This window comes from Rhopalosiphum maidis, chromosome 2 (assembly GCF_003676215.2).
Source record: "Rhopalosiphum maidis isolate BTI-1 chromosome 2, ASM367621v3, whole genome shotgun sequence".
NCBI classification, from domain to species: domain Eukaryota; kingdom Metazoa; phylum Arthropoda; class Insecta; order Hemiptera; family Aphididae; genus Rhopalosiphum; species Rhopalosiphum maidis.
In genome coordinates, this window is record NC_040878.1 from 31518328 (window position 1) to 31534681 (window position 16354).

The 16354-nt window shown below is 26.9% G+C and overlaps 1 protein-coding gene across 2 annotated transcripts in view; it reads left to right on the top strand.

The window, feature by feature from the left end:
* The window catches only part of LOC113553026 (follistatin-A), a 77955-nt gene that overhangs the window by 12888 nt on the left and 48713 nt on the right, over positions 1 to 16354 (top strand). The window contains exon 1 of one of the 2 annotated variants that reach the window (XM_026956136.1): positions 14519 to 14786. The exons of the other annotated variant lie outside the window; for it this stretch is intronic. The gene's annotated coding sequence lies outside the window, so the exon portion shown is untranslated. Of the gene's footprint in view, positions 1 to 14518; positions 14787 to 16354 lie in introns of those variants that run through there. 2 annotated transcript variants of the gene reach the window in all.

The following is a 16354-nucleotide window of genomic DNA, read 5'->3' on the forward strand; positions in this document are numbered from 1 at the left end:
GACAACAGTTGTATGGGATCCGTAACCTTCAAAAAGGTCAATGAATTTCGGTGTTTAGGAGGTATACTTACCGAGTTTAAAAAAACATTGCGGGCTAGGTAGATAGGTTTAAGGATAAAAAAAGCGGAAACAGAATTATTTGCTCTAAGAAAGTTCTTAAAATCCTAAATATTTTTGAAAAAAATTCAAGCAAGGCTGTACGCAGCAATAATAAGATTTACCCTAATATTAATATGTAAACCAGTATATAATAATGAAAAAGGGACGTAGAGAAGAAAATTTAACAAAGAATTAAAGGAAGAAATGGAAATGGCATCAGTAGTAACTAGTAATCTTCATAAGAAGATAAATGATTCATTGGTTAGAGCACGTCATACAGCGGAGAAATGAGGATGAAATAAGTAGAGTAGTCCTGGAGTGGTAGCCTACGGAAAAAAACCCAGGGGTGACCAAGAAAAAAAATTTTAGATGTAGTGGGAGAAGAAATTGACACAATGGAAGTACAAGAATGGGAAGAATTAGCCCGGGATTGAGAAAAAATAGAAAGATTTTGTGATGGTGATGAAAACTCTTAAAGAGTGTGAGCCAGGCGAAGAAGAAGATATAAATATTTGAACTCTGTTTTTTGTCGTTTTTAAATGTAATGATTATCATTGCTTTTAAAATATTATATCGTACAACAAACATTAGTAGTAAACTAGTAACTACCATTTTATAATAGTAGTTTAGTCTGCTTTCTATAGTATTTACAATATCGTAAAAAAAAATTAAGTAGGAATTACCATTAAAAATTACATATAGAAGTTATTCGTTCTATTTTTTTTAACAGGTTTTATTTTATATTTGTTTAAATATATTATAAATTATAATAGATGGTTTAAAAAACTAAGTAGGTAGACTTGATGAAGGAGTTAAGAACCACGAATGACATTCCATTAATGTTTAACCGTAAAATAATAATTATTTTGTATTTACTAAACTGTAAATAATATAGTTGAATTTTATAAAGCGTATATATTTTTAATTTTTTCTATTTATGTTTTACAATTATTATTATAATTAAATTACTCAAATCCACTGTATAATCAATTTTTATTGTTAAAGTTATGTGCATATATATATATATATGTATACAGTGAAAACTGTCTAATGCGAAATAGCATGGGACCAACCAAAAATTCCGCTTTAAACAGTTTTCCGCATTATTGAATAAAACGGAAAAATTCCGGCTTATAAATTCATATCAATTTTTTTTATAAATAAGTTGATATTTTTCATTTAATGATTGACAAGTATACTTTGGAATTGTTTTTATGTATTTGAATCGTGGCGGTCAAACGCGTGTGAGTGGGGGTAGATCCCCCATGACTTTTTTTCTTTAATATTTATAACAAATTAAATTTATGTATATTGCACCATAACGTTAATGTATTAAATTGTTTTTTATTTTTTTCTTAAAATAACGTCCCCGATTATTATCTAGATTCTAAACTCATTTTAGGAATAAGACTGTTATTATTATTAATATTAAGTTATTTATACAGAATATATGGGAATTACCTCGTTCAATTATCGTGAATATTCAATAACCACACACTCCTCACTTGTTAGTTGTTATGAATAAATTACCTACTAATTTACCTTAATTTAAAAAATTGATATTAGGCATAAGTACTAAGTGCATAATCATAAATTATACTTTAATGATTAAGTTGAGCATATTAAAAAATTAGCCCCCCCTCATGACAAAATCATTTGACCACCACTGATTTGAACGGACGTCACTTTGTATATACAAAGAAAACTGTTCAGTGTGAGACTATTGGTACATAACTATAAATAGGCGACTTCGCGTTATAGATAAGTTTGAGATAAGTTTGTATCGTAGATACGATAACCAAAAATACAAATTACCTAACTGATATATGTAGTGCAGTTCTATTCTAATTATCGTTAAACGATGTACCTACATATTATTACTCATATCAACGTAACGTGACAAGTGCAATATTTCCGGCTTATGCAAGGTTTTTATTCACATGGGATCTACAGAATCGTTCCATTTCCGCGTTAGGAAGGTTCCGTTTTATTGAGGTTCAACGTCTATATAAAACTATAGGAACATGTCGGGACCATAGAAAAATTCCGTATTGTATACTTTTACGTTTTATTCAGGGTCCGCATGTCACAGTTTGTACTGTATATACGAAGCGTCTAATTGTAAATACGCACTTATTTTAATCGTTGATATATTATAAATATAGTGCAGTATGGTAAATTTATATTTATTGTAATATGCATTACATATGGGTACTTAGTTCTTACCTAATTGCATACACTTATGATGAATAATCAACTTTTTATAAGACACATTTTTGGACATCAATATCATATACAATGAAAAATTGAACTATTTTTTATTTTTGTAATAAAAATGATAAATAAATACAATTTTACAACTTTTAACTTTTAGTTTATTAAATACATGAAATAAGGTATAGTGGACTACTATTACTGAAGACTTTAAGGTAGGGTGTTTATTTAGAATTTTATAAAACGTATATAATATCTGATATCTATTTAAATTAGAAAATGCGTATAAAATTATTTAGTAATTTGGGTGGAAAGATAAATTTAATATTTTACTTAATTTAAATAAAACTAATTGTTCATTTAATTTTAATTTTTTTTTCTTAAGTTATTAACTATGGATCACAGATTAATATCTTAATATGGTACCAGTATAAAAATATTTGTTTAGCTTATACTTTAACAAAATATGATATATTTTTAGAATTAAATTGGAAAATCATTAAAATTTATAAACATGTACAGTGGATTACGCTTAATGTGGGCACTGGTTAATATGGGCATCCACTTAATATGGGCAAATTGGTTTGGTCACAATACAAATAATTAATAAAAGTAAAAAAAACAACTAATTTCGGTTTTTATGAGCAATCGCTTAATGTTGGCAAACAGGGCTGATCCCAATGTGGTCACATTGGGACCAAATTTAGTGGAATCCACTGTATATTGTACTGATATGAAATGATATATTATAATTAAGTATTAACGAATAGAAACATATTATGTATTAGTAGTATTTTGACTACTTACTACTTATAATGGTCTAATTTTATCGTAAAAACTTTTACTTTATTTTTGCAGAACTAAAATTAGTACCTACAATAAGATAACTGAAAATAAATTATGTTTTGTTTTTGTATTGATGATAAACTAATATTAAAGTAATTATAAAATAATAATTCTACAAAAACTTAATCAACATCGTTTACGTTTTCAAAAAAGGTTCTTGTAGTTTATTCGTTGATAATAATATCCAAGAATATTAATAGAAAAAAAATAGCTAAGACATAATACCAATATTTATAAAACACTTTTTAAAAATATGTTCCCAGATATTTTGAAGGGATGAGCTGCAGACATTTTAAATATCCTTAAATACATCTCTGTTTAAAAAGTTGTTTTTCAAAATATTTTTTATTAGAATGTCATAGTTTATTTTCGTTTTCGTCTGTGTACCTTTCCGTAATAATTGGATGGTATAGGGTCTAAGTAGAAATTAAATACCTAATAAAATCAAAATTCAAAATCCGTTTCAATTAAATTTATCATTTTTAAAGCAATACAATTAAAATAATAGATAAAACTATGCATAATAAATATACTAGTTAGTGTATTACATAGAGGGTGATTTACTTATTTAGACTACTCACCTCTTTTTTATTCAAATAATTCTGATTTTAGAAAATTTTAAGACCATTGTGTTTGCAAATACTTAAATTATTATACCATTTATTATAAAGTGTTTTGTTTCAATAAAAATTTTTTTTTTTTCAAATAAAAACCACTTTTTTTATTAACAAATAACATATTGTCTGTAGGTACTGCATCGTCTACGGTTGAATTAAAAATTATTAAAATCATAACAGTAATTATGAGTTATATAACTACTTACATTACAAAATCATTATATTTTTAACTAAATATATTATAATCGTTATAATTTTAAAGTCTTACTTTTTCAAGCAAAAACACATATTTTTAAAGTATAAGCTGAATATTTTTTAGGTATATAAATTAAATTTTAAATAAGTAGTTAATTATAAATATTTAAAGTTCATAGGAGTATTCTTTTATATATCACTCATATCTACGCATTTTAAAAATAACATAAATTCAATTTTTATACATAAACATTTTAGAAAATTATTTTGTTTAAAGATATTAAATTAAAAACCTACGTTGTCATTAAAAAAAAATCAAAACTTATAAAATGATAAGAAATATAGTTTTTTTTTCAAAAAATGTTGTTTTGTAATTATTTCAAATAATATAAGCTATAATAAAATACATTCTTAAACGCTAATGCTTTTCATGATATTAATGTTAACTGTTCACCCAGTATATTATTTCACCGACTTTGTACGCCTTACACTCAAAGTGTTTGTATCCACGTGTTGATAGGGTTACGCTGCTAAGGAATAAATCTCTATTCGGATATTTGATGTCAGACAGTGCGAGATTGCTAACCTTCACAATGATCGAGGCTTATCAATCATCATACATTACAAAAAAAAAATTATAACATAATTAATTTATCTAAATTAGGGTTAAACATAATTTTAAATTAACATCCCATAATGGACCACAATTCATACACTAGTAAATTAAAGTTCTGTTTTTCATTAATTGAGAAGTGTTTATTTAGCAGTTAAATTTATTTAATAAGTGATGTTTACTTGAAATTTTGATACAATTTATTTATTACAATTAAAATATTAAGAAACCAAATAATTCATTAGGTATTTATTGTGATGAAATAACTGTTGTTAAAAAGTTGAAATATTTAATTGTATTTGTATTGCAGATAACGACTATTTAGATTTTATAGGTGGTATATGATATAAATGGTTTTAGATATTTTTGATTTCGCTAATTTATTATGAATTTTTTTAATTAAATGTATACATTTTTTCACAGATAATTAAAAATAAATTTACTAGACCATAAATTGACTAATATAGACAATTTTATTACAATTTATATATAAAATACATAAATTCTAAATTCCAAGTAACATTTATAATAAACTATAAGTATACATTTGTATAACAAACTTATATATTTATTCATTATCAATAATATCGATTATTTGGATTAAGAAATATTATAATCTGGAATTCGGAACTGAATAGAGAATATGGAAGCATATTATGTATATATTACATAATATTCGTATTGGATATAAAACCAAGGCCGTCCTGATAATTTGCGGGGCTCAGGGCAGAGTAAAATTGCGGGGCCTAAAATGACTATAATATCACTGCTGGGCGTCAGTTGCATATATAGGCTGATTCTTTTATCATTAAACACTTATTATATCAAAAAGTGTTAACTTCTTTCAATTTTTTTTTCAAAATTTTTTAGTTTCATGCTTTTCTATAATTATATAAAACCATTTTTATTTTTTTACCCTTATATTCAATAGTGAAATCATTATTGACTTTTGATTTATAAATAGCAATCTATATTTAAAATTTCATAAAATAGTAGGGCTATTTTTTTTGAATTTTAACGTTAAAATTATTATTTTTAATTTAACCGTGACTATAACTACTCAAAGTTGGGTAGTTTGAGGTTTATAGGTGTATTTCCTACAGATTATTACGGTTTTTAGGCATAGGTAACTACAGGTACAAACGAGTTTATTGCACATGAGATATGAAACAAGAAGTATTATAAAATCTTAAAACCAACAAACTTTGAAAAGCTATATCTTGCTAAAAAATTAACGAAAAATAATAATTTCAACGTTAAAATTTATAAAAAAAAATAGCCCTATTAATTGTGTATATTTTAAAGGTTTCCATTTGAAAATAAAAAGTTGATAGTGGCTTACATATTAAATAAAAGGGTGACAAAAATAAAAATTTCATACAGTTTGAGAAAAGTATGAAACAAAATATTTTGAAAAAAAAAATTGAAAAAGTTAATACTTGACAAAATAATGAGTGTTTGATGATAAAATACCCTGTATAACTCTTCAAATTTGAAACTCAAATGTGCGCAAATAGTCTTAGCAAATTAAGTACTTTGCACCTACAGTCCTACAATTTTATGAATAAGTAAATAAATTAATAACGCAAGATGTCATAATATAACCAAACTTAATATAATAAATAATAATATTGAAAAAATAAGACAATAAATATAAAATATAGTAATAGGAAGAATATAAAAATGTATTAAAAATTAATTTTTCTACTTTTTAAATCCGTGAATTGATCAATAATATCACCATATTTTAATTGGTCAGCAATTTCTTTTTCTATAGAGATTATAGCTAAGTTGGTGACATTTTCTTTTACAATTTTACATTTTTTTTTTTGCTCATTAACTTGACTTTTTTTTATTGTATCTATGAAGCGGGGCCTTTCCAATTGTGGCGAGAGCGCGGGGCCTGGGGCGAGGGCCCCGCTCGCCCTGCCCTAGGGACGGCCCTGTATAAAACTAATGTTTTTATTATGTGTTTCAAGAAGTCACGGTAAAAATAAATGCACTAATGAGAAATGTTGCATAAACACATTATAAATATTGCCATTAACTTGAAATATTATTCTCAAGCTGATTATTATATATATATTTAAATACCTGTTTTTGATAGGTTGGATGTAAGTTCCTTGAATAAACCAGTGTATGGAATTTTCAGAGAATGCCTGCATCATAAGTACTGGTATATGAAATAACTATGACATAGATAGAATATTTTTTAAACTTTAAGACTTAAGTTAAATTTACAATGTTTAAAGTTCAAGTATTTTTTAACCGAAACAATTTTATCTGAAGGATTTAAGTGGGAATTATATTGTTAAAGTACTATTACCGAAATGCCCACTGATAACACCCATTAAAAGATATAAAGTAAGAGAGAATTTTATAATTATAATTAATAATTTCACCTATAAATCCCACATTAAAATAAAAATATACATACAAGATACAAACCTCAAGATTAAACTATTGATTTACAAAATATATATGGACCTATGGTCTTTAATTATAGGGAAGTTGTAACAACGTATGTTAATGAAACTTAGATTTTCAAAAATATTATCCTCAGACAAATATTTAATGTTTAACTATACATTTTATAAAGATCTATGAATAATTTAAATACACAATAAAGCTAATTATTTTTGTAAACATTTTCATAATAACCCTTTACTACATTACCATTCGAACCAGCTTATAAAAAATATAATAGTACTTTTCCATTCCAAATAATCCTCCAAGACGCTTAAAGCATAAGTTGTATTGCAATCTTCTAAATGATTAAAATAACATTAATTATAACGATTATTATAACATTAAATTCAATAAACAATTCTTACTTAATTAAAAAAGGTGATTTCATCAAGATAAATGGGTTGCTTCTTTTATTTTAAAAATTCAATGTATATAATTATTATTTAAAACATTTGCTTATCTGGGAATATTATAAATACATTATAGAAAAAAAATTATTTTCAAGCAAACGGGTTATTACCTGTAATTCGGTAGCAGTCCATGGTTTAGTTTTATCTTACCGTCCTACAAACTCTTAAAAAGACTTCTTATAATTTATTACTTGAGAGTTTGTTAAAGTTATTTATTTTTTGATTTATAACATCTTATATACGCTGTGCACATTAAATTAAAGCCATAAAAATACTAATGAAATATTTCGTGGCCATATGAATTTAATTAATAATAAAAATTATTCTGGCTAGCTTTATTGACTTAAGTTATGACTTATGACTATAAGCTAACTAAAAAATATACAGTACTCACAACAAGTATATATACGACCCGGACAATGGTATAATTAAAAATAAAACAAAAAAGATAATTCGAAAATTGTAATTATCTGTATAAGTTCAACTAGATAATAAGTAATACAACTATGGACAAATATATTTAGGTATTAGTAAAAGTAGAAGTATAATAGAATTAAATAATGTTTAAATAATCAATAAGAATTTATCATAATGTTCTTAACGATAAGTTACTCTTATTTTAAAGAATAAACAATCTAAAGTCAACATTTTTTTATATTTCTTTAGTATGAGAAAATGTACTAGATTATTGTAAATATTTCACAACAAAATAGTTAAATTCTCAAAGACAGAATTACAATAAGATTGTTAGATGTGTATTATATATATTAAAGACTACTTATAGTGTATGCATTTTAACCCCCTAAACTACTCACAATTTATAACAAACCTGTTGAATTTTTCAATTCTGGAATCTGTATATGAAAAACCTAACTTATGGAAATATGATTTTAAAATCCAGAAAAGTTACTTTAATGGATGTGTTAAATTTGAATTAAATGATAAATCATTAATTATTTTTTACAAAAAACAGATAGTATTTTTTTCGTAATTTTATATTAGTTTTCCTGATTCTTTTGCAAAACAATGGGAATTGTATCCTATTTTTAGTTTTTTAATACTTTTTAAATTACAAACTAAATAAAATTTTCTATAAGAAACATTCTAAAAATTGAATATTTAAACTTTTTAAAGCTCGTAAAGGCGACAAAGATAGACACAATAAAATATAAAATAACAAATAACAAACATACGCTCTTCACAGAATTTAAAAAAATTTACATTTTCATTAATTTAATACTCAAACTACTGAAGCCGTTTAAAATAACACATTTTATGATTCATTTATAATTTGTTGGCTAATTATAATTCTTTCAAAAGTTAAGTTATTAATAATGAATTAGGTAAAAAGAAAAAAATTAACTGGCGTTAATAATTAATTATGGTGTAAATTATAATACAAGGATATTTAAAAGTAGGTGTACCTAACATATATTGTAATAATAATTTAATAATATACATCAGTATATTTGATAATCCTTAATATAATAAATATATATATGACTCAGACTAAAAAGATATTAAAAAACAAGTTTTTGTGAAGTAAACTGCAAATATTGAAGAACAAGTTTGGTTTATCTTGAAGAGAAAATTAATAATTTTTTATGCATGACGTTTAATTAACTGAAAAATAGTATTATACATTATTATGTAAAACCAGCGGTCCCAGAATGAATTAAATGTGCTACAAAAACAACGATAAAGAATACTTTTTTATTTATTTATCTATCTAAGAAGGGACAATGATGGAAAATGTTAAGTATGAACAGAAAATCGTATAAAAAATACCAAGGAGGAAATCTATGCACATTGCACATAGTACACACATATATTAATCAGCGTTTGGATAGTATATCGGATGATGTGAACAATGCATAAAACGATGAATTCCGGCCAAACCGTACCCAAATTTTGATACCTGTTGTCTCCTGAAAAAACCAAAATCATAATTTTTGGTAAATGTTCGATAACGGAGCTTATCGACGCGCCATCCTTTGGAGTGTTCTCTGCTGTGTGGCCTATCGCATCGAAAAACACACGAACTCGCGTGGTATTTCTATTCAACCGATACTTGTATATTGTGTATACTGCGGAGGGAGCGAGAGATTTAATACTGATATATATATATATATATATATATATATTTATATTTAGATAGATAAAGAAAAAGAGATGGAACGAGAAAAATACGCACATATTCCTAACACACACATACGGCTTGGGTTGCTGCTGCCGCCGTCGCCGACATGACCGCCGACGATAGGGTGTTCGGGATGGCGGTGGGCGGAGAGGAGAGAGAGAGCGTCTGGTTTATACAGGTGTCTAGACGGTAAATAAGCAAATCCTTCTCTCGATCGCTCTGCTGTTAGGTCTCGTCAACGCGCACGCAGAGACCCTCGACACACACACACACACACACACACACACACACACACAAACTCAGAACGTGTGCGCGTACGCGCGCGCGCGCGACTGAACGGTCGTATCGTCAACGGCCGGCGGTCACTGCGCCCATCATTACTGTTGTTGGAGTGCTTTTTTGCCTCCATCTCGTCGTCGTCATCTCACCCCTCTACCCGTTCCCTTTGTCACCGCTAGTGTTTCTATATAAGCACACACACACGTATACATATTATATTCCGTATTTATTCAAATGAGAGACATTTCGCAGCATTGTCCGACGACGGCCAAGACGACTGAAGACGACCAAGACGACGACGACGACTGTTGCGACGACCGCGAGTGCAGTTTACCGTGGCGGCCCGTTCTTCGTGTAGTTGCAATAAACAGACCGATGAACTTCTCGAGATATACTGTTGAAGAGTAAGCGGCGGCGGCGTCCTAAACATCGTCGACCGCAAGTACGACGTCTGTCGGACACCAGCTATATAGCTGCACCTGCACGAACCGTTCCGCCGCCACCACCGGATGCTGTGTAATATTCTTGCCCCGTGGCCTCCGCCGCCGTTGGCGTGCGCTCGCCCGCCCGAGTGCATTTTCTGAGTGGTCACTATAATATTTCCGACTAAATGAGAAACGCCGCACCACCGCGCTCGCACCGCCGAGAGACGGCGGTCTACCGTCGTAAGTCAGTCGGCGGGGCCGTCTGCAGCTGCCGCTGCCCCGTGCGCTGGAGATGTTATTATATTCTCCACCGCCACCGGCGCCCCTCTTGCCCACGCGCGGTCTCCTATAGTTGTTTACTATATTATAATAATATGTATATACGGAGACTCGACCAGCGGTAACCAGCTGCGACGACCAGACGTACCTCTATAATCTATATAGACATTAACACGAATATAGATTATAATATACTATATATAGGATAACCGAGGTTTTAGTTTTAAAAACGGGATTTTTAAACCCCCTTCCACATATCTATCCAATAAGAAACGATATCACTATAATACGTCTGCTATGTGATCACGATTTAATCCTCTAAATATCGTAATATTTTCATACATTTTGCCCATTTTGGAAACTTAAATTTAAAATTACGACTTACAAGTTGTAACACACCTTCTCAAAGCATTTTAAATCTAAATATTTGTTTCAAAATATGTATAATAAAATAATAGTCACACCGCGAAAGTAAAAAGTTAAATTATGTTTGTACTCGTGATTTTTAATTTATCAATTAGTTTTAGATTAAGATAGTTTATTAATGTCGTTCAAAAAACCGTTATATTTTTGTTGACTAAAATAAAAACAATTTTGGATCGCAATATACACTCAAATAAAAATACGAGAAATAAAACGGGACAAAACAAAACGGTTCCATAGTTCAATTGGAATTTTTTCGTTAAACGGTACACAATGCTGAAAACAGCAACAACCCTACTTTAAACGAGGCGGATGGTCACCCTATATATTATGCATCCACAAATTTATAATCATCAATAACTGTACGCAAAAAACCACTCTACAATTTCGGCGGAGAAAAAAACTTTTACGGCTTTTACAATAAAAATGTCTGCACTGCTAATTTCTGTTTCATTTTCATCTGTGAAAGCTATAAAAGAACTTATAAATGATTTATTGGTGTTAAATACTGTGTTTATAAACTGTCGCCAAATTTTCAAATTATCAAAGTTTCTTATGTGTCTTTGTTTTTTTTTACTTCATTAGTCTATGTGCAAATAGTGTAGAACGGTGAAAGAGTTTTGGTATTTCGGTCATGTTTATTATTTTACCACGTTTCGATTATATAGGTATATGTGTATGTGTCGATTTTTGATCATGTTTGCCGGTTAAGTCTTTTTCTTCTGTTGGGTTGTTGATGTACAATTTCATACTTTTAAGGATTATGTACTGTTGTTAGGCTCGATTTGCGTTAGAAATATTTATAGACACTTTTATTATTTCTGTTGTTGAACAATTTTATGATGGTTTCCGTCGTAAAAAATCATACTGAAGGACTGTAATATCATAAACAATGATTACACATTAAGCTTAATCCTCTATTATATATTTTTATATTCTTTCTATGATATAGTATAGTTATTCTATAGTTTAGACTGAATTCTGATAGCATTAGTCATTTTACATACAAACAATACAGGATGATGTATATGTATATTATCAGCACATATAATACAATATATAATACATTTTATTTTCTGTTATTTTGTATTAAATTTAATACTAGCAATGTTGAATATATAGTAGAGAAATTAGCATAATTATTACATATTTTAAAATGTATATGTATGGAGTAATTTTATGAAGTATTCAAACTAAGGTAGAGGAGGACGATTATAAACAATACAATTTATAAACAATAATGTATAATCTATATTTAATCAAAATTTACCAGAAATTAAATATTGTACCTATTGTAGTACTCAATGATATTCATAACAATAAATTATTTCTTACAATTTTAATATTATTAAATTACACACTGTTGGTGCGTTAAGTCAGAATAATATTTTTCTTATAATATGTTTAATTATAATTGTATTAAGTAAGAATATCGAGAAGTTTTATATTATATAACTTATTATTAAATAAGAATAATCAAAACTAATATTTAAAGATTTTTAAATTATTTTCGGCAATCAATATTCAATGTATGGTATTGGTATTTTCCGATATTGGAATTTAAAAATGCATACTAATGTATTTGTACTATGTAAGTTAATAATTTATATACCCCCTTTCGTCTTCTCGTACATAATTATAAAATATAACTAAATAAGTAATTAGCTATTTTATTTTTAAGCTAGAATTTAGATTAATCTAAATTGACTTAATCCCTTAGCTGGTATTATGCATTATGTGTTTATACATCTTTGTTTTAAAATTATTTATATAAATTACAAGGTTTGGAATATAAACAATAATGATTTTTTTATTTACGTATAAATATGCTTGACGATTGGTTTTAAATATAATATTAATAATACAACTATAATATGGATTATGGGTATAGCCAGTATATGTGTACTAATGTACTAACAAATATTACATTTTAATAAATAAAATAAATTATTGTACAGTTGTCATAGCCAATTATAAATGATTTAATCAGACAGTTATTTCTTTTAACTAGCTGTTTTAATTAGATAACTTAATGTGGAACAACTTTCATATTGTATGACATAGAGAGATGTTAATAAATCGTCAAATAAACTGAACATGACGAAAAACCTATAATATTGAAGAAAGTATTTTAAGCCAATTTCAACAATTGTAATTTGCACCACTAAAAAGTATATTTAAGTATGTAGATATGTAATCTGCACTAAAATATAAAACAACAATTATATTATTTGTGCCACATCTTAATATTAATTTCGGTATTCTGCGACACGATAGAGCGATATAAAATATTAATATGTAATCTGCGCCACACTTTCAATTTCAATGGCAGGAATTTACCTGATAAATGAATTGAGATCACATAACACACAAAACATGAATACATAACATGGACTAATTAATAATATATACAATAAATTATAAAATTCTTAATTTTTACATATTTTATTATTCAGTGAAATATTACCTTCTTATTTATATAAAAAGTACGTATACATATACTATATAGTAAACAAAATTCTATTAAGTTTTATTATATTATTCATTATAAATAGTATATAATACTATAAAACCAGGGTTATGACTTATTGGCTTATGATATACATTTATCTTATATAAGTCGGGTTTTTAATAGTAAAATTTACATTAATAATATAAAATAATGTTTTAATAGAATATATATGAATAGCAAATGAATGATAATAAACATAATTTTAATGAAAAAAAAAATTTTAATTAGAATAAATTCATTAATAATTTATAATTTAAAAATTATAATTTGGTTAAATTTGGGTTTTTATAATAACCAGTTTTCAACAAACTGTTATCTCGAGAAATTCTGTGTACTTGGTTTTTTCATTTATTCGAATTGATAAGCTCTGAAAAAAATTATGTTTCTTTAATAACTAATATTTAAATACGGAACCTATTTATAATTCCATACAAGACTATTGTTTTTCAAGTTTTATTATTTAAGATTAATTAACATTAATCACTGAACTAAACTTTTTTGCCTATGTAATATAATTATTATTAACACATTCATTTTATTTGTATCATATAATATTACAACATTTTTTGCAAAATTATTATTGGATGTAAATATGAATAATAAGTAATTAAATGAATATTATTTTTACATGATTGATTAACACTAACGACTTATTATAACGCATATACTGTAAAAGTATTATTAATCATTTTGTTGAAGTTAATTGTGTATTTTTAATATACACCATAATTGCATTTTAAATAAAAACTATTTATCGCGTTCAATACATATTACAGTATAATATTATATACTATAAAACAATTAAATATAAGTTATAAAGTGTGGGATTGTATGTTAATAATAAAATCCAATCTATAATAATTATGTTTTGGGGCTCATTTGTATAATAATATGGGATACAAATCGCCGCAATCGTGAAGTACTAGTAGTAGTAGCGGTGAGCGTTAGTAAATCGATGGTTTCCACGTTCGATAGTGTCAGTGCATTTCACATGGCGGGAACGGTCCCATGTACATTCTCTGTACCTGCTTGTGCCGAGACGGTTAACAGTCCGAAATTGACGGTGCCGAATGGCACGGAAGTCCGCGTAGTTTACATTTTGTGTGTTCCATGGTTGAATAATTTTAATTCGAAATATTTACTACAATATTAATTATTAAAAAGCGTTTAGTAACGGGAACGATTATTATAATATATTGAACACGTTGGATTCATAACCACTAGAATATTTTCGTCTTTTTTATAAAACTTTGAACTTTCGGAAGGTATGACATTGAACGATTTTTTTTTACAAGAATATAATAAATTACATTTTATATCACAATTATTTCTTTGTTTTTCATCTTATTTTTATCTATATATTAATAATAATATTTATTTTTATTAACATTAAATTAATTTATTATTTTTACCTTTACACAGGTTCTTATAAAAATATTCATAAGACTCTTAAAAGTGTTTTAAATGCTTTTCTTCTTTTTAGAAATTTAATTTTAATAGTAAAGACAATAATTACGAATATTTTTTTTCCAAAGATTACAAAAAAAAAAAAATATTATATGTACAAGCATATAACTTATTTATCGTTGAACATATCTTCCAAAATTAGTAATGTTAAGCAGCTAAGATAAATCAATTCAATTAAAAGATTAATAAATGAAGAATAGTTATTTTTAAATAAGCAGTACTTATATTTAGTAAAATTCAAGATAAATAATCTGTGCTTATTAATTATTTGACAACTTTGAGATTAGTTTTATTCCAATCACTATATTATGTAAATAGATTAAAAGATTCGATATACATTTACACAAACACAATAAATGTGTTTTATACATTTATACATATAGCGATATTTTAATCTGTTTTTCAAACTTAATTTAGTAATATTTTAAATGTCTAATTGTTAGAATTGAATTTTACTTAGTATTTAGATTTTAATATTTATAAATAGTTTTTAAAGTAAAAAAATAGAATACACTAAATATAATAAAAAATTTAATGTAATAACAGATTATATTAATATGAAATAATATTTTTTATACATTATTTATATTTGTAATTGGAGTTGATCAGAGAAAGGTACAAATAAAAATAATCACATACTTAGATATAAGAAAGTAATATTATAATATTTAAAAACTGAAGTGTATATTATGGCCAATGTAAATAACGGTCTGTACTCTATACAAAATATAATTAATCTCGTTTCTTATTAATTTTCAGTGAAATAGGTTTGTATATAAAGTGACCCATTGAAGTGATTTTGAAATGTGTTCAAGTATCTAATAATTTATATAACTACGTACCTATAGTAAAATATTTAAAAATATGGTAAATGTCACTTAAGTTGTAATAGGCTCGAATGGTGTTAATAGGATGACTCGGCCAGACAGTCTTTTTCAAAAAAAAATTAAAAATAAAAGAAAGTGTATATGTTTACCACTTATATGATATATATAAAATATATATTTTTTCCTACGTACATTAATATTGTTACCGTGAAACTCTTATTGCAAATAAATACAAAACATCCGTGGCTAAGTAATTAGGTACTCGTATGTCAGTTGCAAACCAATCGCGTAATCTTCGGAGGCTGACGTCACGTGCCAAGTCCCATGAGAATATTTTTATCAGTCGTGATAATGAATTTTTGCCGACATATCTGGTTATTTTTATCACAGAGACACCTATATTACAGTGGTTGTGCGGTGCAGACATAAGTCACAGGTGCATATATGTGTGCGCTAAAGGTAGACGTAACGTTTTTCGTGAACCGACTGCCCGGCGGATCGCAGCGGTTGGTGCGGTTCCAAGTGAAACGGTTGCCTCC